Consider the following 25,911-nt stretch of genomic DNA (forward strand, 5'->3'; position numbering starts at 1 on the left):
CCTCTGAGAGCAGGCAGAGAAAACAGATCCATGAAGCTTGAAAACAAAATCAGTCCAAAACTTCTGCAGAATTAAAAATACCTGGATGCTTACATCCCACTCTAGGACCATGTCTGATGAATAACAACTAGCTTATACTGCCTGCCTCCAAAGATCCAATAAATAAATTCAGTTACGTGCAGCTTTTAGTGTAGCTTCTGTAGTTACTGATGAGTATGGGCAGAAGCCTTTTATTATGCATTAGACACCAAAGAAATTTTTTAACCCTATTTGTGATCCACGTCTTTTTGAAATAATTAATTTAGAGGCTTTAAAGATGTAGCAAATATAACAAAGGGTAGAACTCAGAGTTCTTTACTAGGTGACTAACCCTGATATGTGATGATAAAGAGTAGAAGTGAATCTGTCAATGGGCATACTGATATGGTGTTCTAGGCTTTTCTATTGCTCATTTTGAAAAACAGAGATATGTGGTAGACACTCTTGATGTACCTGCTACGTCAAACTCAGTCTTCTGGGACAGAAGCCAGGGTGATGGATTTGCTTTCTACTTGACCTTGAAGAAGTCACTTGACCTTGGAGTAACCACAGTAGAAAAACAAGTTAAAAGAAGAACTTTAATGAGAACCAGATGCTGTATCAGAACTGAATTTTCATGACTTCATAAATTATAGAAGCCCTACCCTAGCAGCAGAGGTGGTATCAAACTCTTATAATTCAATTTCAGTTGATGTTTCAGAATCCTGTTCCAGCATACAGAGACCCCCTGGGAATCTGAACAACTTTTATAATTATTTTTGTTACATTTGAATATCAAATAATTCATTGATTTGCTTCACACCTCATATAAGGTCACTAGGTCTGATTTTTCTTTGTCTGTCCCAGTGGGCAGTGGGTGGTGTTATACCCAAATATCCTTATTATGGCTAGGTACCACGTTTCACCCAGTGTGTACGTGGTTGAAGTACAGGACAGCTGAAAACCAGGCTGCCTTTCAAATCATGTCCAGCCTTGCTTGAAGCATTTTTTCCACCTGCTCACTGCTTTAAAAAATATAATCAACCTATAAAATATTAAAGGCAACTGCTAAATGGCCTAGTCTTGCATTTGGTGAAAGATTTTTCAGAAATATCCCATCCCCATTCTCTTTAGCAGCTGTTAGCAACTACAGCATGTGGAAAAATACTTTTCACATCTTTAAAAGTTATGTTTTTAATTTTGCTTCTCTAAAATACGAGTGAACACATGCACAAAAGCATGTAAACAAACAAAGAGCAAATTTCTTAGCCTATTCGCCTTTCTTCTTGGCTGGCTGATACTGAAAGTGAATTGCTTGCTTCTTTGTCAACATGCAGGCATTGAGGCCTTTTAGGAACCACCCAGAAGGTATAGATACCCAGGACCCTTTCTGATAGCACCATATTTATTTTCTTCTTCTCTCTCCAGCATTGCTTGTTTGGGGAGAAAAAAAAAAAAGGCAGCCGTGGGTAGCAGATGGCCCGATGCACTCCAATACACTCACGTCACACGCAATGCTGTGCATAGGAACAAAGCCTGCCCTTCCAACCCATGACCTCGCAAGCCCAGCACTGCCTTCTAAATTATTTAATTTTCAGATCAAGCTTAATAATGATGTGGAGGAGAATTTAGTTTTCTGACGAAGGCTTATATAACAGAGCTTAGAGTACACCTACAAGCTTTGTTGGGGCTATTCAGCAGAGAGGTGAACACTCTGCTGCTCTGTTAATGGCTATGGGTAGTTAGTCATCAGGCATTAAGCAGCTGTCATGAATAAAATCTCTGCAATCTACCAAGTTCTAAATGCACAGCAAAGTAGTCTGTACTATGGACAAAAATACTGCCTTCTGGACCAGGTGATAGGAGCACAAGATGTTTCAGTTTACTTTCATTTTATTTTCCTGAGAAACTGGCATTCTTGCTGTTTGGATCCACCCTTATGAAACACCTGCTATGTTTTAATTAAAATAAAATGGAATGCAGTTGCAGGAACAGGTGGAAGGAGAAGATGATATACCATACAGCTCAAAACCCTCCATGTGTTTGGAGACTTTGCAAATTCCCAGCTATCGCATCCATAAAACAGCTACGGAATGTGTCAAGGCCATTTTGATTGTGCACGCGAGTCTGGTTAAAAAGGCATCTACTTAGCTGGGGAACAGCAGAATGATAATATCCACGCAGGCCTTACATTGCATGCAGGTAATGACTGGTGTAATGGATTCTCACTCCCGATGTACTACATGGCGATATTTTCCAGTTGTGAGAAGCTGATTCAAATCACTCACAGTAAAATGTTAGACGTCAAAACAAGAGGCAGACATCAAATTATATGAAGCGTATGAGTGTGATCTTCAAACACAGTAATTCCTGACTAGAATTCCTATCCTGTCCTGAGCTATCTCTCCATCATTTGTTGCAAAGAACAGCCCACAAGACACATGAGGCTGTACACCTCTAGCCAATTGCTAAACTCAGCAGGGCAAGATTAGCAGCTCCATTGCATATTTTGTTTAGGCACAGAAGACAAGCAGAGCTCTTTAGCAGACCTCTACCTCTTGAACTAGGCATACAACTAATTGCCATCTGTATGTTGCAAAAAGTGGAAGGCAACGAAGTGTCTGGGTCAGGTTCCACACAATCCAGGCCTTGGCATAAGAGAAAAACGTAACTGTGAAACATGCTCAGCAAGCAGCTGGTGTAAGAGCCAGTACTATGCTCTTGTTTATGAACAATTTAGGTTTTGAATGACTGAAGTGAACTTAGAGGGCTAGACAACCTGGCCCATTGCTGAAGAACTCTTAATACTGATTGCTTTGTACTAGTTCTGTCCTTTAAGCATTGGCTTACGTGTTTACTGTCAGTGAGCCTGTAAGGTATTCATCCTTTGGTGGGTACTTTCTTCTAAAAGCTCTAGTTCTAGAACAAAAAAACAACCAAAAAATTCTCACATGAAATCCAAGAAACTCTCATTTACTTGAGGAGAAACTCAAGTCATGAACTTTTCCAACTGTAAATATACTACTGCAGAAGACCTTACAATGTATTGTGTTCATGAGTAGATAGAAACCATTCACTATTTTCTGAAACACAATGCACAAAGCCTGATTTTTTGCTTTCAACACAAGAAGAGTCCTTTAAGGACTAAAGTTTTTTTTTTTTTTTTTTAAGTTGTTCAGTGCCAAAGACTATGGGAAGAACGCGTACTATGCTACATTCAGAAGAGCTCCTCATTTCAAGTAACTCCAAGAATTGTTTTGCACACACTATAACATAACAGATGGAGGTGGAAGTCTGAGCTGCTAGCTACCTGCTAGTTCTGTTTGCTGCATGCTTTGTACAGGAGGTTGATTACAATTTGTTTTTACAGGTGATAACCAGTATTTTGAAATGCTAGACTCTGTAATTTGGTTGGAAAAATGACTGCAGTTTGCATCTTGGTTTAGAAAAAAATCAAACAGTGGTATTTTAAACAAAAACTCTGTAGAAAAGCACATGGAACTTCAGGGAAGTTTCCCTTTCCAAGGGATGCAAACCAGGGCACCGGCGATGTGTTGAGATGCCTGATGAGGCAGCAAACCCATCAAATCTGGGCTCATAGTTGAAATGACTTCAGAATTTTAGAAATGGTTTGAAGACAGCAGATGGTGAGGATGAAAGGATGATCCTGGTATAAGCCAGATGCCAACCTAACCCAAACATGTGCTGTTCCACCTAAGGGCAAGGAAGTAACTGGCTCCAATTACTTACAGCAGGTCATTCAGCATGTTTACAAGCATGTCTGTGCAATTTCAGTCCATGATATAATCCAGAAGCAAAGCAACTCAGAATGGTTGATTCTGACCTCCCATATTGAAGTCTATTTCCATAACTTTTTCTCAAATCTATTTCAATATGGAGTTTTCGCTTAATTCATGATTTTTGGGTAGTGTTTTTTTTTGATAGGTTTCCCACGACAAGGCAGGTTGTACCAGCAAAAGGGGCTTTTGTACAGTTGTAGTCATGTTTCCTTTCACTCACACTGCAGTCTACATCTGTAAATCACTTTTTCCCTGGCAGCTACAGTGATTGATTTTCTACTGGTTCAAATGCAAAGAAGTAACGTTTGATCTGGAAAATCCATTTAACAAGTTTTTTAATCAGCTTATGCTCTCACAAAATGTGAGTAATGCACATTTTTACATGACATGACAGCAGGTTTATTTTAAAATGTGAATCACCTCCAACATTAAATGAGAGAAGTTTCTCTCGCAAGAAACCTTAAAAACAATGAAGAATCAAGTGCTACAGCCTGGTAGGAGTTCAGCTCCAAGATCAGCATCTTTAAAGATCTGGGCCTGTTTTAACCAGGTTCTTCAATGTGCTGAGCTGTCTGCATCTGCTATGCTCATGCATGCTTTGTATAACCACGATGTGATGACTTTGCACTCTTAATTGACTGGTGTGATAGTTATTTATGACACAGAGAGGAAAAAGAAAGCGTTTTGTTCCTTTGCAGTCATTGGCCGTGATCATCTGCAAAGCCAGGTACTCAACAACAGTGAAAATCAGTTAAAATAATGGTCGTGTGGCAAGAAAATCCAGCCCCAAGTTTCTACGTAATGTAATTACACTTCTTGTCATGTATCTGATACTAATGCAGAATTTCAGTTATTGGTGTCCACATTTCTCTTGGCTAGCGCTGGTAGTCTAGGCACTCCACTGCCATTTTCCTCTGGTTCTGAGGAGCAGAAAACTAACACTTTTGCTTAGTAATGAAAAGCTGTGCTGTGAAACAAGACAGCAGCATGAATAGGTGCAGCAGAAATCCTAAATGTGGTTGCAAGACATTGTTTTCATGATACTACAGTTTCTACACATGCACATAAGAACTTCAGCTACTTGCATTTAAAAAATAAGAAGAAAACCTAGATTTTTAAAACCTCTGAATGTACGTGATTTCCATTCTGTAATTCGTTCCCCCTGAGCACTTTAAGCTTATGGTCTGACTAGATTAAAACAGAAAAACGCGCTAAAATCTACTGGCTCTTTGATGTTAGAAAAAATATACTTTTGGACTCTATTTGAATGCGCAGTGTTTCTTAGTGGGCAAGTTCTGGGATTTGAGGAACACAAAGGGTTGCAAACATTTCACAGGTCAGAAATTAACTAGTACGACTGAAGTTACTTAGGATACTTTGCCAGAGAAGATTTTATTCCCTTCTCTCACCCTATCAGGCAAGTTTGGTAAGCTTTCCTCTTAAATACTTTATTGCATAGGCCTCGAGACATTGTTTCCCATTTATAACCTGTCTCAGTCTGTGCTGAAGCCTTCCATGCATTGCCTGTGCTCTTCTTCCAGTCCCATTCGTCTCTTCCCAGAGACGAGCTTGGAACCTGGAACATATCACGCAGGTAGCTCCTGGCTTCCCCAGCGAGCTCAGCATGAGCTTTACTTACACCACTGCAAAGAAATGTCTTCAACAGCTTCAATTCCCAAACCTAACACTTCTTTTTTCTAAATCAGAACAGATTGCCCTACTTTTTACGTCCTAGTAATTGTCCATTAATAAATCCTGCTCCCACTCAGCCTTATCCTTCAGTTATCCAGCAGCATTGCTGGTACCAGCGAGATTCAATTCAGAATTGCTCCCAGGAGGGCAATAAGAAGCAGGCAAGCAGATGAAGCTTTTGCCCTTGGCCGGCATCAGCGATAATAGTAAGTGGTAATGTACTGACCTACATCCATCTCCTCAAGCGTGATCTAAACACAGCCTTGAATGCCAGTACTCCAGTCCGTCTTTCAGCCCCAGTCTGTTCACAAGCATCAAAATACCATGTACTCAGAATTAGTGTCCCGTCCCCCCCCCCGGAGCTACTGGGGTTGGGATCCAGGAAAACCATATGGGGCAAGTAAAAAAGCCAACGGTTTCTGGGCTAAAGAAAAGGCTACTTTGTTTCTGGTAAGTAGCTGCCTTACTTATCTGCCTAGCCAGTTACCTTCCTGCTTACCAATTAAAATTGCTGATGTTGAAGCGGCCTCAAGTAAGAACCAGTTTAATATTCCCCCCCATTCGTACCAAACATAAGAAGCACCATACTTCAAGGCCTGGATTTACACTTCTGCTCAACCTAAGCTATCCCTTGTCCTGTGGAAATTGCAACTGAAACAAAAGGAACTTCACATTTGTCTACGGCTTAGAGCTGTTCCCAAGCCCTCTCGTGGTGCTCGCTGTCACCTACACTTCAGAAGCATCAAGTCACTGCAAAGATGCAGGAGGCAAGCTCTGCCTGTGAAACATGCTCAGGGAGAGACAGTTCCATGTTTGGCAAGCATTGATGGAATCCAGCATCTCTCTGCCTCCAGTGCTTCATCTATATTGCAGAGAATGCAAAAAATACAGAAAGGGCTTTTTTTTTTTTTAAATACTCCCCCCCCCCCCCCGAATTAGTTTTTCCTTTTTTAAAAAATAAGGATTTTTCAGCTGTTTAAATATTTACATTGCTTATAACCCTCTTCGTTGTCACCCCCTTAGGCTTACAGTCCCTCTCTCCATGAGGTTGTAAGCAGCTTTCAAAAGAAAACCTTTAACGGCATACTAAGGGCTGTACATTCGTGCTGGTTTCCTCAAATCTGTTTGTCCCAACCAATACGAGGACACATGATGACAAATCAATTTTAGTTAAAAGACAACTTCATTTTAGACTGTATTTATCTAAAGGACTGAGAATAATCCTGATTTATAACTTTTCTCCCCTAAGGTGCTAAATAACTTATATGAAAAACATTAAATATTGCATGTTCACAAAAATCAGTCTGTTCCATTCTCAGACTGCCACTAGATTTTTTATTTAAATTGTTGAGAATCCAGAAAAGTCACAAACTGAGGTCTGAAATGGGGAATTTTTATTTTATTTTTTTAAGGAGAGGGATTTATAATAAGGAGATATTTTCTTCAGAGAAAAAGTTTTGTAGCAAGTGTCACCCATTTGATCAGCATGCTGCTTTGTTCAACTCTACTCCTTTAAAAAGGCTAACAGAAATAATTTCTTTAGAGAATGCACACAATGATAAGCGCAACAGAGTTTTAGATCTCCAGTGAATGTGCTTATCAGCCACTTTCAAAGGGCATGGAAATGAACTAACTCATTCTACTTCATCAGCAGATTGGGAGCAATTCAAACACTTTGGCCCTGCACACATCAGATTTGCACATCCATGGCGAAAGGAAGGGTTACAGCAGCATGCATTTGGATTTCTTTTCATACAGTTTCAGCAGGGCTTGCAACTTGTTTTCTATCTGCTTTGCAGCATCTCATAGAAAAGATTCTTTTGAAAAAGATATTGAAAACCCAAACTCATGACCAATGTATTTGTTCACCTGACTGGTGCTAAATTACCACTATTTCAAACCATGATATTTAGGGAAAAATGACAGAAATAACCCATGAAGAAGAATTTATCAAATGTTATTTTGAACAGGATTGCATTTGCTGTAGAAATGCCTTACTCTTGGAGAAGATGAGGGGGGCACAATTCTCTCTCAAACTGCACATGATAGGTATTGCCACCACTAGAATTGAATGTATGGTCATAGATTTCTTTGAGCTAGTGCTATACTAGCTGGTCTGAGTACAGAAATGGAGTGCAGTAACATTTTATATTCTTAATTTATTCACTTAAGCTCCAAGCAGATTTTACAGCAAAAGCAGCTTTCTTCCTGGCTCTTGACAAGAAGTTTGCCCTTCTAGGATACTATCCCTCTTCTTCTTGCCCACCGCTGCCTTGTCTTCACCACTATTTGCCCCAGTTTCTGTGGCACTTGTTAATTCTATCACCTACTCTTCCAACAGACTGTGTTTAGAGGACTACGTGCATTCAGTGGCATTCCAGACAAGCTGACTGTGATTATCTGGCTAATTTAATTTTTCCAGACATTTTCTGCAATTTTACCCCAGAGCATTCACAATCATTTTCACATGTATTTGTATCCAGAGAAGAGATTAAGAACCCATGAAAAATTCAAGTGTTTGATGCTCCCAAAGATGATCTCAAATTGCGAAGCTTTCCCAGTGAAACCACTGTATTGGCTTTGGCACAGAAGCCTGCAAGACTTACTGCAGAAAGTATCACCCTATATATTCATTTAAACTAAAGGTCATGCTGAACCAAGCAAAAAAGAGATGACAATCAGTGTGAAAGTAGTACAGAGACCACTCCACCATAGAGAGGACCATTCTGCCAAAGATTGCTGTATTTATGTGATTTTCTCCCTATTGAATACCACCATTCACTCTTCACATATTTCCCCCAAAGACAGAGCTCTGCTCACCATTTTTGTTTACATACCAAACTCTATTTGCCGTAGATGAGTCCTGGCAAGATCTTACAATCAAAGAATAGTTAGGATAGGACTTGGAAAATAGGTTTGTAATTTATTAACCACTGCTCATGTCCTCTTCAGCTTCACTGCTAGCATGTCTCTACTCCAAGAACTTGGCTTTTACACCATGGTGTCAGTAAGAACACTTCTGAAGGGCTTTGAAAAGGAGAATGATGCTTTGCATTTCAAAGTGTTAAATGAAAACATGTAGAAGCCACAGACAGCTATTAGATAGGCTCTATTTACCACTCATTAGCACAATGCTCTGGCAGGAATCTTCTCCGTGCATTTTAGCCCGCTGTAACCCTTGTAACGCTGTGGTCTTCTCTAGGCCCCAGTGAAACCAGAAAGCCTAGAGAGCAGAAGCTATAGCCACACACCTCCACTGGAAACCCAAATGTTCCTCCACCTAAATTCAGGCACAGCCAGTAAAATTGTCCCCATTCTGGGAGCTAAAAACACACCTAAGTGCTTAACTTGCAGTTGCCTGCATTTTAAAGACTCTCGCTTTTTCTCTTCTTATAAAAGAAAACTGTTGGTCCTCTGCCTCTCAGCTGTTTGAAATAGGGCAGGCTCTGTGGAAAGCGCTCTGGTGAGACGAGCGCAGCCAGGCTAGGGAGCTGTGCATGTCTGGATGTAATGTTTTATTGGTCAGTGCTAAATATCAGCCTTGCTGAATCTGGTATTCCACAGCTGCTCGCAGTATTACTGTGATGCAGCAACCTTGTAATAGCTATGTTACTACTTCCAGCACCTGCCTCAGTGTGTAAGCTAGGCTTATTTTATTGAAGAACAGAACTGTCAGACAAGATAATGTGCCATTACATTCTGCCTTTGGGATGCTACAGAGCTTTATTTATTTATTTAAGTCTATCAGAAGAACATAGTGCATCAGCAGACATGAATTCCTGCATGCAATGGCTCTGAACGGAGACAGTACTGCTTTATGGATGTGGTTGCATAAATATTTCCGATCAACTTATTACTCTTTGCTACCCAGTTCTCCACAGACAAGTCATACCTGCTCCTTAAGTATCATGTTTTGGAAGTATTGCTTTATTATAGGGGCCTGATTAAGGCTTACTGAAACTAATGCAAAAGTTTCCACTGACAGCTTCCTTTTTGCTGGGTCAATTTCAAGCATTTTAGCAAGAAACCTGCCCATTTATATAGCCTACTGTCTAATCTTGGAAGAATACTTTTGCAACAAGCAATAATCAGCCAATCTCAATACCTCACAATATCCAGTGAATGAAACTCGTAGTTAATACCTTTATAAAAAGCCCTTAGTACCATTTAGTTCTTACAATAGTTTTTTTTTTTTTCCTTTCCTGACAAAGAAAAACAGAAGAAAAAAGATCTTATAAGTCTATAATCAAAAATAGAAAATGCATCCTTCTAGGAGAGTTGCAAAGGAGACAGTTTTTCAGGTAATGAATATAAGCACAAGTTCAGAATGCAAGCAGTCACAAGAAAAATCAATGTAAGGGCTGAACACTTCTCTTGACACTTCTCCTTTTCTGAATAGCTCTCATAAATTAATTTTTAGGTTCTTGGAGTGCTTTGCTTCACAGAAGATTTAGAAGTGCCTGGATCCAACATTCCAGTCACTCCCCAGAAGATAATGTACTTGCTCATCCACAAAAGAGTTATATAGAAAGCAAATTAAAAAATGCAAGATCATATCAAATCAAGGAAAGTCAGTCTTAAATATTAATGTCTTATGTCATAAAGGTACAAAATGATAAAAACCACTCCCTATAGGCAATTGAAAAAGCAGCAACTTGGCAAGCAATCAAGAAAACCATAGTCCTGGTTTATAGGTCTGCTTGAACTGGCTCAGCAGAGGGTTGAGGCTCCTATTCCATAGAGGATGTGTGTCCAAATCCCATGGTTTCTAACTGGATACAGTCCTCGCTTACATGTTCTGTGTCACAAGGGTGCCAGGAAGGTGAACAGAGGGATCAGCTTCATAGATCATTAATGTGGACAGCCCTGAGAAGCAAGAGTGGTCTTTGTTCCCTCTTTGCAGGCACCAGCAGCTTGTAATAGCTATCAGGGACTGAAAGCAACACATTTGTTTAGTAAGGCTCCCTAAAGTCCCTTTGCCATGCTGGAGAGTCCTTCCAGGGCAAGTCCTTTTAATTTTCTACTAGTCAGTGCCACACCAACATTGACTTCAGACTAAATTTGCTTCTTACCACTTCAGTCAACAGCACTGGACGAGAACTGATCACTGCAGGAGATTCCAGCTTACACAGCTGGCCATCTCTGGTCCTGTCCGTCTCATTAATGCAAAGCAGGAACTTCATTTTATCAAAAGCCTGAGCTGCCACCACTCTTCCTCTCATTTTCATTTCATCATGGTTGAAGTTTCTTTGTCTTACCACAAATGATTCTTTGCTTTTACAAGAATCTCTCATTACAAAAGACTCCCCTCCCTCCTTCAGGCACATTCATTATTAGGTAGTTAAAAAAAAACAACAAAACCCAAGTGCAGCGTGCCAGTCAATAGTGAAATTATGAGAATTGTAATCTACTCTCCCCGCCCTAATGAACTGATGAGTAAATAACTGTCAGGCCATTGCACTGAGCTATTGATCGTGGCTTCCCACAGAGCTGATATGCTGCATTGGTACCTGCTGCTAAACAAGAGGGATCAATATGGGAAACTTCTAAAAACACTAAAGAAAGATTTCAGGTTTTTTTAGATGCTTTCTCACATACGCTTGGGCAGCACATCCTCGGTGCTGGATCAATCTTCACTCAATCTTGGTTGTTAGATCACACTTCCCACCCTGCTTTCTGTGTTTCACCTTGGAAAGGTTAAACATGCTATGTAAACAGGCAGCCCCCTGGGACAGAAAAGGCTACTTAGCAAGAAGTGCAGTTTACAGCAGATATTAAAGCAGGTGGCTGAGAAAGTTTCACCTGCAATGGGTGCCCCAGAGAAAATTTCCTAAAGGATTTAAGCCTTACCTTCTTCCTCCTACACAACACAGCCATCATGTCACACACATTGGCTTTCCACTTTGCAAAGAGTCACATTCAAAATTGCTTTACTTCCAAAAGCTTTGAAGGGTCTTCTCCACTGAATGCCATGCTGTGTCACTTCTCCTCTGTTCTCCACTCTATCATCCTTCATTTAGTACCAACCATTCAGGGCAAGACCCTTATCTTCTGCTGCAATTTTTTTTTTTTTTTTTTTACACCTTTCAAGTCTCAGTTGAAAAATTCTTTCCCCTTCTAGAATTCAACTTATTTTTTTTTTGTCCTCTGATCCTTTTACTTAGATAGTCCAGTTTTCTCAAGACCTCTCATAGCTTTTGCCCTCAGCTCCTTGAAGCTAGGTAGAGACAGATATCAGCCTTGAATGTCAATTCTGAAGTTTCTGGCACAGAACCTTTCATTAATTTTATGAAGTTACTTTTCATTTGAACTCTTGTATTTTTACCTTTTTTTTTTTTAAGCCCACTTACAGTAGTTTTCCTTTTAAAAATTTCCAATGTGTGAAAAATTGCAAGAGTCTTACTTCATCTGGAGATCAAGAAAATTCAAGTTCAGGGAAGTTCTTGAGAAATGTTAAATCCAATTCTTACACTGTTTTACTGTAAAGATAAGACTTAAATGCTATGTGATTATCATCTGATGGACTCACAAGTAGATATACCTGAAACTTCAAGTGGAGAGCGCACATCTTCAGATAATTAGCTAGTGACTCCAGTCCCTATTTGATATTATGCTTAAATCAACAACACATGGAAGCATGCTGTTCTCCTTCCTGCAGAGCTGACATTCTGTAAACACAAGCCATAAGATTTGTCTTAGATTTATGTATTGTATTTCAGGACTTCTCTCCGTGAGATGAGAGGACTATCATCTCTATGGACTAGCAACACCAATACACTTAAGTTGACCACAAGCTTTCCATCAGAAATTTTAATTATTTCTTTTTTTAAAGGAATGAACAATTTGGATAGAATTTTTCAAATGGGAGAATCCAAGAAAATTTTGGGGACTTGTCAAACAGACAACATTGTAGTTTCGAAACACTAAAAGCTTTTGCTTGCATAGAGAGCCCTGATGCACTACACTTATTTTCAAGATAAATTGGTTACAAAGTTTAAGTCAGCACAAGTTTCCACTTTGATGCTTAGATCTATGGTAAAAAAAACTTTCAGAACAAAGTTTTCCACAGGACAGAATTTATATTCCATGTACTTGCTGTAACAATTCTTTTAGGCAGGTACATATCTTCACAACTAACATCATGGCTTTTTTGAATTTCTTATATGCTACGGATATTTGGCTTTGTCACATACTTCATAAGTCTGTCGTTGCAAGAGTTATTTTCAGTAATGTCAACCTTTTCCTGTTCAAACACAATACTTAATGATTAAAAAGGGAAGTGGATTAGACAAGACATTCTATCCCTTCCTTTTACACTGCCTCAAATTGGTTTATCACACAGAAGATCTTTTCAGGAGATAGGTACTTGTCTCCATTAACATGCAGCAGAGGAAATTTTAAAAGTGATCAAGGGGACATGCGGAGCTCTTCACTTTAAACAAACAACATGAGAGCTCTACATTCAGTTCAGAAAACAGGGAATAAAAAGAAAGCTTAGACAAGGTAAAAGGGATAACAGCATACAGAGGATAAGTTATCAGGAAAGAAGACCTTGAAGCAAAGCATATTTTGTTCATTTCAATAAAAAACATGAGATTCTACACAAGATGGAAGATTATTATTTTCTTCTCTGACAGATTCATGTCTATAGCTTTTTTAAAATTTATTTTTATCTAGCTGTACTATAATCAATTCCCTTTTTCAGTCTCTCCTCCTAACCTATACATCTCAAGCCCCAGAAGCTAACATTGAAGGTACTCAGGAGATGCTGTCAGCTCTGAAATAAAGAAAAAACTGGAAGCTGTAAGGTATCTGTGAAATGAACAATGGACTACACAACAGAATGACCCCAAAGCTATTTCACAGAGCCAGAGTCCAGGTTGTTAAACTTGATATAAACAGCCGGATCACAAAACAAAAAGTCTTGGTTCTTAAGGGACACTTTATTGCAGTCAAGGCTCCCAGCACATTACTCAAGCCACGGATCAAAAAATTTAGGAAATAAAACACTAAGGCCTAGTAACATTCAGCGCTTGTTGTAAGTACACATTATTAAGACTTCAGTGCCTGAATTAAGCAGACAGATCTAATCACGCAAAGTACGATCTCAGCATGTACTAATCTAGGAGGGATACACCCACATTTTCTCAAGGAAAAAGAAAGTGATATATGATCACAGAGAACAGAAGGAACCCACTAAAAAAGACAACCTCTCCCTGCTAAAAATCTTTAAAAAAAAAAAAAAGTGCAGCTAGTCACAGACCAGGACCTTCCTCAGCATTAGAATCTCGCCAGGTTTTTCTTCACATTTCATTTTGTGGGTCACCTTCCATGAGGCGAATCTCAGAGACTGCCTGTGAAAGTGATAATCAATAACACTAGGAGGAAAGATTAAAGAACTGATATAATACTCCCCCCACTACCTTGGGACACGGTGCTGACAGACAAAGAAGCACAAAAGAATAATCCCCCAGACCAAAAACTGGATATGCAGGGGAGAACAAAAGACTCCTCTGTATTTGAGATGTCAGCTGGCATACACCAATCCTATAGCTAGTGGCTGTAGCCAACGTTAATCAGAGGCGCAAGACGGCAGATTAAAAATGCTTAAAAACCTACGAAGTGCCTACATGAAGGCACTTTGACAGCATATAATTATGCCGAGAAACTCATTGGCCACTGGACGCTCATTAAGGCTGAAACCATCAATCACAGTTGAAGAAGGAGTGGACATCTGACAGTTGTATAATAGTGCAGATGACCCTAACACTTGAAAGGGCCATTAAATCTTCACTTTCTGGTCTTCAGCCAACTGCTCATGACTAGACATTAGGATGAAAGCTTTAAGGCACAGAAGCAGCAGCACAGGTTATTCCTCTTCCTAATAAGTGAAGGAATTTTCTTCTGGAGTACTTTTATCAGACTAGTATTCTTACCTATAATCAGTATATACTAACTAGATGGAGGCATGAGCTGGCAATTACTGCATCTGTGAATGATTTCTACAGATTCTTGTCAATCCATTACGACGTTATTCCTGGTGTATAATAGCTGCTGTTGAAACAGGCATAGAAACTGTATTCTGCATCCCCTTGTATGGTAGGCAGGTATTTAAGTACAGTTTCTGCCTTACTATACACACTACAAGAGACCCCAGCGTCTTCTGCAGACTTCCATGACCCCATTCTAGGAGTGCAAGTTCGGATGGCTTGTGCTAAAGTGAAGTTGTGAATCGTGGTAATGAGGTCTCTCCCCTCCTTTCCCCCAGGAACTCTTGTAGACTCCTTTCCAACTGGAAAGATCACAAGAGAGGAAAGGTTAGTGGGCCTCTTTCTTGCAGGACTGGCTGCAATCCAGGCCCAAGCATCTGCTGGGGAGCTCGCTATTGCTCTTTTCATATCAGATTTGGCTGGAAAATCTGGTAACAGCTGCATAAGCTATGTTTGTGATCCATACAATTAATTGGCAACTGGCAAACCTGTCATTGCTCATCACTAGGTGACAGCAATGCACTTCTGTGCATGCCTTGGACTGTTACCAAGGGCTTGACTCTGAGTAGCCTCGCGTGGTTCCTGTTTCCCTGCCATAATCATAGCTATATGGGAAAGCAAGGGAAATAACATGCACTTGGGGAGATAACTCTGCATGGATGAGGTGCCACAGTCCCAACAGGAGAGAAGGCACCAGCTCAAGTAAAACACAAAGTAAAACACTGGCAGGAGATCAGGACTGACCGCAAAGCAGATGTTGAAATCTGCTCCCTTCTGATCACCATGGGTACACTCAGAAGAACTCAAAAGAACTGTTATATATATGGCTTTCCTACATCCTACGGCTCAAGTGCTGATGCTGTTGCAATATACAGCATATACACCAAGAGCAGAGCAGCTTCTATGTGATACCATACATCTCATGACCAGGAACATACACGCTGTGCTGCAGGGAAAGAGTACCGCAGCAGAAATGAAGTCTATGGTAGCATCTCCTGCCTCCTCTCCTGTTCCTGGATGCAGCAGTGTCCATCAGTTGCACTGGAAAGACCACTTGGGTACTACACCGTGAACAAGTCCAGCAGGGGACTCAGCTGGCCTTGGACCCATTGGGTCCCTGTCCCCGATTTCGTCTTGCAGCCAGGCAGCTCCCAGCACAATGCCCCAAGGTGCTATCGCAGCAATGCGGAGAGCTGGGGAGAGCAGCAGCAGAAGTGAAACAGCAGAGGGCAAGGATATTTTATCCTGTCCTCCAGTAAGCAACTTGCACAATTTATATTTTCTGAAGAGGTTACAATTTAAAATAAAGAGTAGGTACAAGTGAGCCCACAGATAGAGACAGGAGTGAGGAGGAGGGAGGAAAGCAAGACCAAAATCCAAACCAAAGCAAACAGACTGGATGTGTGACCGATTCAGAGCCAAACACTACTTCAACTAGAGCAACTATCATTTAATCCTCCAATTTCTACAGGAATGCAGTCTAAATTTAGCAGCGTGCATACATATGTATGCCCACATTCACATAAATCTTTGGGTAAGAACAAGGAACATGAATATCTTCAGCTTCACTGAGTCTCCACGCTGCTGAACGTGGGGGGAAGAATAATTTCTTATTTATAACTGGTAGGTCATTTATTTATAAACAGTTTCTTCATACTCTTTTTTTCTTCTCACTTGATATTTTGTCTTTGCTCTAATTCATTTATGATAATTATTTTAATTCTGAAGTTGGCTTGGGCGTAGGCAGTCTTACAGAACATAAATCAAGCTCTCAACCATTTAAGGTCATCAGAGACTCCATGGCAAGAAAACTATTTGTGAACAAGAGAGCTGCATTCTACAAGGAACCTACAAGGAACGGTTGCATCCCTGGATTGACAAAACATTAAACTGCCATGAGAGCACGGAGAACAGTTCAATTGAGAAACAGAAGATACTTGTGCCCATACTTCTTTTGAAAAAAAAAATAAAATCAAACTCTCTGGATTATTCACCCACAGGCAACAGGGAACCATGCATTGTTTCTCCCTCGCTTTAGGACGATTATCTGGGTTTATTTCTCTCCAGAATGGAATCATCCACTAAAAAGCTAGTCATTTTGTTCTAGCCAGAGGTGCTCATCCTACCATAAAATATCTTGATCGATTCCTCATCCTTACAGGAACCAAACCTCTAGAAAAGAGCTTACTAAGGAAGCTGCCAGTTCAGACATTCACATTCATGACAGGAGAGAAGTGGAAGAAAGGTTTAGCATGGTAGCCATACTACGGACACTTAGGCTAGCAATATTAATGTATAGGACTTCTCCTCAGTCATCAATAGTCCCACAATCTCTTGGAAGGTCTAATAGGGCCCAGCCTGACCCTCTGCTAGGCAAGATCTGGGTGTACAGTTGCAGGAAGGGACAATGAAAAAAAACCTCAAGGAGCAAAACTTCCTGTAAGCTGTTCAGCGCTAGCTTGACTGGCTAAATGAAGGGCATCTGGGCTATTCTCTGGAACAGAAACAGATGAGGTTACAAAGAGCTGAGTCCTTGATTTTTATCTATATTTTTCCCCACTTTGTAAGGATTATTTTAGACCTTGTTCTACAGAAAATGAACTCCATCCCGGGATAGCCCCAATCCTCTTCAGAGCAGATCAGTTCTTCAGAAAAAAATAAAAAACTATCCTAGACTCTCAACCAAATATAGAATTAAACCTGCAATTTGCAACTAACAAAAAACCCTCTAAAATGCATCAAAGAACAAGTAGTGCTGCACTGAAGCGCTGCTGGCATTATGCAGTGCGGTATGTGATCCCAAAGACCTACATCAAGTTGTAGAGCTCCTTCTTGCTTCTTCTACACTTCCACTCCTCCTCTGACTGCAAACTTCCCTGCCCTATGTTCATTCCCCTCCCTACCTGCATCTAAACTCGACCCTTACCACCAGCTCCTGGTCTGCGGGAAATTTCTCTTCCAACAAGTGGCACTTGCTCCCCTCAGCCCATTCAGTATCTGGCATGGAAAAAAAAAAGGTTTCTTAAGAAAACATGAGGCAATGACATTGTGCTTAAAGGACATTAATGATTGGTAGGGGACTGACTACTCCCTGTAATGAAAGGCTGTGCGGAACAGGCTTCAATGTTTGCAGCTCTTCAGGGAAGTGTTGTTGTTTTCCTTCTTTAAATAAATTTTGAAAAGACGACAGGTGAACTCCAACTGCAACTCCCTCTGTAGGCAATAAAGCATCTGATGGAATCACTGCACATCTGTGAGTGAAGTGATATGGATTAATCAACATACATCATCATCTATATGGAAAGTATTAAAGCCTCCCTTGGACTGGTTTGCAGGAACATCCTCTTGACATTACTTCGATATTCATTTCTCTGCCTTTATTTGTTCCTTATCTGTTGGGATGATGGAGGAAGGTTAGAGAAACAAACTGCAGTGAAGAATTTTACTTCGGAAGCTACTTGCCCTAAACTTACACAATGTAAATAAGGGTAGATAGCAGGTTAATTTTCTTCATTGGTTTTCATTCATGTGCCACTAGGGAGAACAGCTGGCATTTTCTTTCAATATTTTCTCCCCCTTAATGGGAAGTGTAAAAAACTGACATTTTACAGAGAAAAAATTTGCTTTACCTTAACTCTCCAGTTAGGTTTCTAATTATTAGAAAGCCCATTTTAAAATCTGGAGAGGCATGATTCCACATTAATTTTGACAATATAAAAACACATTTCAAATTTGAAATGGCTGAAATTAACAAAACAATGCTTTCCAAACTTCACTAGCCTGGAGGGGATGAGATAAGGAAGATCAGCAAAGATAGTTTTTGATTTATAAGACTAAAGATATATAATTTTTAGCCAATAGAATATACTTAAATGAAATTTTATTAAAGCTCTCCAGACAAACATTACTCCCTCTCCTGCTTCACCTCATTATTTGAATGAATTATAGGGTATATTAAGAGATACCAGTGTTGATGTTACTTCTTCTAGATGAATCTTCTGCACCTTAAAACTGCTCTTTGCCGATCTGGATCAACAAGTAGGCCTATTCATCAACTTACCCTCTGAAGCGTCCCTAATTCTTAATGTGGTTCAAGTGCCAGATCAGATCTTTCCAAATAAACCTACTCATAAATCTTTGTACATAAACATCTGTCATAGACCTAGGTAAACTGAAAGGAAAAGGAGATTCAGGGCCAGTTACTTGCTTTACTCAATTTCTCTTTATCAGTTCATCTCTGGGTGCCTACATCTTGGCAAAGGCAGAGAGCACTTTTGTAGCAGCCAATTCTGACTGCACTTGGAAAGGTTTACTAGCATGACCTTTTCATTCCTGCATGAGGATGCAGAACAAAGCCAACAGGGAAATGTTTTTGAGACAGAGACATGTACTGCATCAAATACAACTAGTAGCAGGACATGTTCAATAACAAGGATATGCAGGTGAGAAGAATGCCCAAGTCCAAATAGCAACGATTAGAGCAACCAGAAGAGCTGGAAAAGGAATTTAGTCCTGTTAGAGACCACCGGTCAGCCTCCAACAAACAGGGTTCAGGGCTAAGTTTGATTTCTGCAGTCATTCTACTACTGCAAGGGCTGCAGGTACCAAAGCAGCTGGTGCTGGTAGTGCTGGAGAGAAGCCACTGGACACAGTAAGCTGATTTATTTCTTATCTTCCCCAGCTAATTCTTGTATGTACTTTTCTGTTTAAATCAATGGGATCATTAGGAATGACTCGCTTATGGCAGGAGTTTATTAATATTACACAACAGAAAAGAAGAAATAAAGAGGGCACTAGGGAACGTTACTGGCCAGCAGAAGTACACTGCTCCTTCCTGGGGGCTTGCTTCCACCGTACTGATATATTATGTCTCTATTGCTTGTCAGCTGCAGGATAAAACAGGGCATCTTTATTAGCAACAATGTACTCTAATTGGAATTTTAAAAGAAATTACTTGCTTAAGAGCTCACTCACCACTAATACGAATATGCATTACTTTGTTATAGAATGGAATGGAACATTTTAATAGTAACAGCCTATTTTGACTAAATTTATCTCTGTATCCTGACAGTGTAATCTTGCTTTAGCACCATGCCTGCCAGTTATCTTAAAATGGTAATTCTGTCTTCCAGTTCGGGAATAAAGCTTTAATAAAAATATTTATGGAACAATATTATTTTTCTTAATGATGCCCAAGTTGCACTGTCTCAATGTATTGTAGCTAAGCATAATACCACCCAAAACAATTACAATTAATTCTTCTTAATCTATCAGCAGTTGGACTTAACACATTAATAAATGACAAACTGGGAACACTTTCAGCAAAGTCACAGAAGTTAAGCCAGCATAAGTGAAAAGATGCACTCTTCACAAAACTGAAAGAAATGCACCGCAGCTGCTTGGACTACACAACCTTACTACCTTATGCTGCTACAGTCATATCTTCCTGATTTAAGTGCTCGAAGAGTCACTGTTTGACAATTCCAGATTAGCGACATTTAAAAGTGTGGTTGGGGGAAAATAAAGTAAAAACAGACATGAACCAGCAAAGAGACCATCCATCTTTTGCAAATGAGCAGGTGGAGAAACCAGTACAGAATTACAAGAACAGACAAAAGAACCAATTGAGCAAACAAAGAACATATGGTCCAGAGACACCACTGCACCATCTGCCTCCGTTTGCAATGGAAATGGCAGAGTTGGGAATAAGGCTGTCTTTTGAGCAGTGGCTGGACTCTTCCCAGAAGGAATACTGCTCTCTGAAACAAGACATACTAGGAGGAACTACCTTTGTCTACTTAAGAAAAAAAAAAAAGCTCACATTCCAGCTTCTAGCTGCTCTTATCTAAAGCTTTGCTTCTGCCTGAATCTCATGACTTGCAAAACGTATCTGGCAGCCCCAGCTCAGGAATATCTTTCTGGTCTCTGAACACATCAGCTGATTTTCTGTGCACCAGAGGTACAGCAATCTGCACGCATCCCTCCGTGCTGACTGTACCTCTTCAACAGCAGGCACAACAAAATGCACCGCACCTGCTGACACTAAGTTCATCTTCAGTTTTAGGTAATGCAATTCACATGCATCTTGTATTGCAACCTGAACACACAGACCATAGACTGTAAGGAAGCAGTGAGCTTGTGTTGGAAAAGGAGTTTTAAGTACCCTCAAGGTATTACAGGTGTGATGTAGATAGCTTGCTGCATAAACATCCTCCCATGCCTGTTAGAGAACTGGTACATACTAAAGTATTTCGCATCCCAGAATACAGGAATTGCAATATTTTAAGCAACATTTAAACCTCTTTTCTTCACAGCAGAATTACCTATTGTTTAAGAACAGATTATTACTTTCCCAGTTTCTTCACATTCAATCTTCATTATAACCTGATCAATACATGACTCTTGTCCCCTTGCAATCAACTGCCAATACTTCCAGCTGCATGATCAATGCCTCTATTTCTTAAGCCTTTTACCATTTTGCTGTTAGTTACACTGTTCTGCACACCAGATCACCTACTGATGCAATCAAACTTTATGCACATCTGTTCCAAGGGGGGGACCTGTTTTTCCTGGGAAAGATGAACTTTATAAACAGAGAAATTCATGAAAATACTCTCTCATCCTCATACCTATCAAAGCAAGTAGATTCCAAACAAGAATTGCTTCATGCTGGTTTTATTTCAGAATTTCAGTTGGCAAGCACAGATGGATATTTACCAGATATGTAAGGTGGGCAGAAACCAAGTTTTTGTGAACAGAAGAAATGAAAGTGAGAGATGCTTCCCTTAAAGGTCAAAAATCAAATAATTATTTTGACATGTCTAAATGTTTCTGAACTCTGACTTGAATATTAAATAACTTATACTTACCACAGTCATCTAATTAAGACCACAGCAGAATTCTCTAAAGATTCAACTAGTTATTTTTCTTATTTAATCCTCTTTACCCCTCGCACTAACTGCACTAATAACAGAAGAAATAAGTACCACCATTGTCCTCCTATATCTGTTCTGCTTTCAGAACAGTTTCATTTTCCCCTCCTTTCTCTAAGATATAATTTCTAGTCACCGGTTTTGGTTCCATTTTATTTCCATTACCTTTTTTTTTTTTTTAATAATAGGAAAAAGATGAACTCTGAACTAGTTTAACCACACAAGATCATCCTTAACTGTGTGAAGTTCCCAGCTAATTTCAGCACACACAAGTCTCAGGACTCAACTGACTTACTGTGCTATTTTCTTTACAGGTTCTTCTGAATTGCTTCATTAAAACATGTTTTAAACAATACGGTTTATGCTAAACCATGAGGTTGGCTGAGAACAAAAGCAGTCAGCTTTTTGTGCATGTACACTATGTGATGAACACAGCCCCTGTGACCAGCGTGAGCACTGTTTTAGAGTCAGAGGCACCTAGAACAATTCAACAACATCCTAGGCCATATGCAGGTCTTTCAGCAACATCCTTCCCCAACCTCCTCCAAGCAATGAATTTTTCGGGAAAAATACAGAAGCATTGCATGAAACTGGGCTAAGTCAGCCAAAGGCAGAGAAATAATTAATTTGCATTAGGATAGCATTACACCTAAGCCTGAGAACTGCACTACAAGATGCCTCAGTACCAGCAGAGTAGTGCATCAGGGCAACTATGCTCCTTCTGAGGTCCAAAACAATGCTCAGAGCAGCTCAGTGGTGCACCAGGTAGAACTACAATAGTACAGAGGAACTCAGACTTTCAGTTGTGCTTTCTGGAGAGATGAGAGCAGCTCAAGCATGCAATTAAGCGAGTTAGACATTGTTTTAAACCTAAACTACATCAGCAACACCTGAGAGATTTTGAGCCAGTACACTAATTAAAGAGATTAAAAGCTTTCAAAAAATTATTTTTATTATCCACATTTTCACATCCTGCCTTGGCTACCAGAAAGCTGTAGTCACTCTGCTTTGAGTACCACCATTCGGTATTCATTTCTATACACACACACTGTCGCTACTTCTGCTTAAATTTACAAGCTGTTACTGCAGTATCCTCTGCCTCTATTTACTACTTTTTCCAGACTAGGAAAACCCAACCATAAATTGACCCCTTCTGTCTTAGTTAAAGCAATTCTTCTGCTTTATAGTTACCCCAGGCAGCAACATTTAATCACCTGCTTGAATTTATTCATTTTCATTTAGGCACACTGCACCTCCATCACTGTAACTGATGTGGTCCAGGAAGTCATTTGCTCTAAATAGGGGTAAGTGTCCTTGGCATTTGTAAAGCAGTTATCCCCATCAGGTACGTTCATTGAAATCACAGGGCAAACTGCTCGTTACAACTGCAATTCATACCAGGCTTAATTTCCAACATGATGTAAATGGAATGTATCGTGTTGGGCCATAGAACAATACATTTACCTGCCTGGTTTCAAGGTTCATCTTCATTAGAACTTGTATTCCAAGGTTCGCTACAATAAATCAGTTCTACCAAGAAAAGATTCCAGTAGCAGCAGGTTTTCCAGTCTTCATTTAAACTCATCTCTACCTGTAATTAATGCTTCATCACTGTCCTTGAGGGAGAACATCTGTTTTTACAGCTCATGCTAATGTTCTGTTAAATATAACCATCTTTACAGTTCCCAGAAACATATTTGGCACATCCTAAACACATTGCATCAGACTTTTCAGACTACAACAGTTTTCCTAGCCTCTTTCCCCTCCCTTTGCAGATCCCAAGCAACAATTTTTTTCATTAACTGACTAGGAATTTACCATCCTACTTTCACTGCCTAGAGACATCTGAGCTGCAGTACAAGACCATTATTATTATGTTACCATTATTCTTAATTACGCTAAGCCACAGTCACAAATAGCCCATGATATCACCATTACCATCACTGCCTATTATTACTGAGGAAAGCAAAGTGTGATGACAATTAGGAACAGGATACTAAGACTTGAAACAAGCATGCATTTCTCCTATGCTTTTCTTTCCTTATTATAAAATACTGATGTTTTCCCTGATCTCTACTGTTTTCTGGGAGATGCTTAACACCCACATGCCATCCATCCCACTCCACAAGCTGCTGTTACATTCAGGTAAGGTCACAGGACTAACATCTTCAGAAAAATCCAAGCCTGCAAAGATTATAGGAATATTGAACATGTGAAACATGCTTCATTCTCATACGTGATAGAAAAGAGCACGTGCTCCAGGAACTGTTTGTCAGAACATTCTGGGCTAAGCCAACATATCCATTGTCAAGACAGAAATTATTTTTTACCTGCGAAGTGAAAGCAACTGACAAGAGAAGATAATTCTAATGATCAGAGATTGCAAAGGTGACAGTCTGAGAATCAAATAATCATATTACCAGCAGAACCATTTTAAAGAACGTATAGCTGAGTAGTTTGATAAATAGCACCTCATTAGCAGAAACTCAAAGTGCCAGAGGTTAGTGAGAGTTAGAGTCCAGCCAGATTTGTAACAACATTTCCAAATTAAACCCTTCATTTAGAATATTCAGACAAAGCAGAAGGTGAGTTTTCCAGCTCCTGTACATTTGTTACCCTAATCAGGTATCACCCATCATTTTCTCTCCAATATTCCACAAAAAGAAAGATTTTCCTCTCCCCTCTCTATGCATACAATTGTCTAGTGTTTTCAGGTAAAAAGCTTTAATTGTTAGTACGTGGCAAGCATAAGCATGGGAGGATTTGCACATCTGATGTTTCCTAAAGTGGAAACAAGCCCTGCAATCCAATTAGCAGCCTTTGATGGTAACCTTAATTTCTAACCTTGAGTAAAACTCTTTCAAGTAAGCCATTATGTGCTCTGAGCTCCCACTGTGCCTGGTATTTATTTGTCACTGTCAAAAATGCCAGAAACTAACACGTTACAACTCTGAAAGTTTAACAAGTAAGGGTATTATAGATGCTGCTAATAGCTGCAAAAGCGTTCAGAATCTCATTCCAGGCTTCTTTTAGACTCATTGTAGACTTAGCACAGACAAGGATAATTGAGCAATCATATGGGAGGGATTTTTGTCATGGAAGAGCCTGTTACGAATTCAGACACCTAAGAAAGAACAGGAGAAGCTAAGGAGATCTCGAGTCCTAACCTAACAATGGATCAAAAAACCACCAAGCAGTCTCCCATCAGTGGTCACCTGGCCCACCAACCAGTTCCTCCTCCAGAGCCTCAAACTGGTTTGGCTAAGCCAGCTAGCAGACAGGTACATCAGCCAGATCTGAAAGAACACAGGAAGGAAGATGCTAACCTATTGTCTCTCAACAAAGAACTCTGTTTTAGAATTAGTGAAAGCAATTTCTGCTTCACTCCCTCAGAAATTCAGCTCTGACTCCTCTCCATTACACCACCACCCTACAGGCCAGCTTTCCTGAAGCATTGCACTATTTTACTTTATGAGACAAAGTCAAGAGACCGCTTAAGCACAACGAGTTAAACAAAATGAAATTACCTTTCTCTGTAATTTCAGAAGGCTTCTCTCTAAACAAAAACTCTTCACCAGCCTATAAGCCATACAGCAGGAAAAATACTCTCTCTCCGCCACCTCCTTTTATATGGTAAGGGCACCTGCTTACCAAATGCTAATTGACAATAATTAGTTATCAATTATGAAAATCTCCATTTTCACCTGTTTCACATCAAAATCCCCAGCACTTGTAGCTTGTCCAATTACCCTGTTCTAACTAGCAAATAAGTTGACCTTGTGTTTGAAGTTAATTCCTGCCTTGCTGACTTTTAAATTCATGAGTCTTTGCGACGTGCAGTTATAGACCTGTCTACGTACAGTTTCTCTAGTAAACTTTTCCCAGTTATTATTTTAGAACTCATATAAACATGTTTTTAAGTAGTGCATGTTTGCTAAAATATTCTGTTAAGTCACAAGTAGTTGCTCTAATTAAAATGCCTTCCTAATGAGGACAATTCCTCTTTACAGACAAGCTCTTGTATTCTTTTTAACCATTAAAAAGAATTCTTAATGGATAGTATTCTTTGATAAGGGCTCTTGTTTTCCTTCTGAGATATTTAGCAACATTATTCCTGCCTACAGTACATTTGTTTGTGCTTTATTAAAACTGCAGTGGAAGCTGGCCTGCTGCTATGATCTGGATCCTTCCTAGATCCTCTTCTTGTCTGAAATATTTTAGCCTTTTTATAGGAAAAAAAAAAACACCAGCAACCACCACAGAAACAAAAATTTTTTTTTTTAATCCAAGTTCTTAATTTTCAATCTCTACCAAAAAAAAATAGAAAAGACATACAGTTCTGGAATAAATGAAAAGTGGCTCAATTATTATGAAGATAAATTAACTGTAAGTGAATAATGTTGATATCATGGGTACCAGATTTGCAATAATTTACTCATTGAAGAGCTATAAGCCAGTCAATTTGCATTAGAATGGTTA

At 39.7% G+C, this 25,911-nt stretch overlaps 1 long non-coding RNA gene across 2 annotated transcripts in view; it reads right to left on the bottom strand.

The window, feature by feature from the left end:
* Nucleotides 1-25,692, bottom strand: part of LOC310883274 — a 67,523-nt gene extending 41,831 nt beyond the window's left edge. For both annotated transcript variants that reach the window (XR_014573441.1, XR_014573442.1), the window contains exon 1: nucleotides 24,960-25,692. This is a non-coding gene — a long non-coding RNA (uncharacterized lncRNA). The remainder of the gene's footprint in view (nucleotides 1-24,959) is intronic.
* Nucleotides 25,693-25,911: the final 219 nt, after the last annotated feature.

This window comes from Anser anser (assembly GCF_964211835.1).
Source record: "Anser anser genome assembly, chromosome: 18".
In the NCBI taxonomy this organism is placed as follows: Eukaryota; Metazoa; Chordata; class Aves; order Anseriformes; family Anatidae; genus Anser; species Anser anser.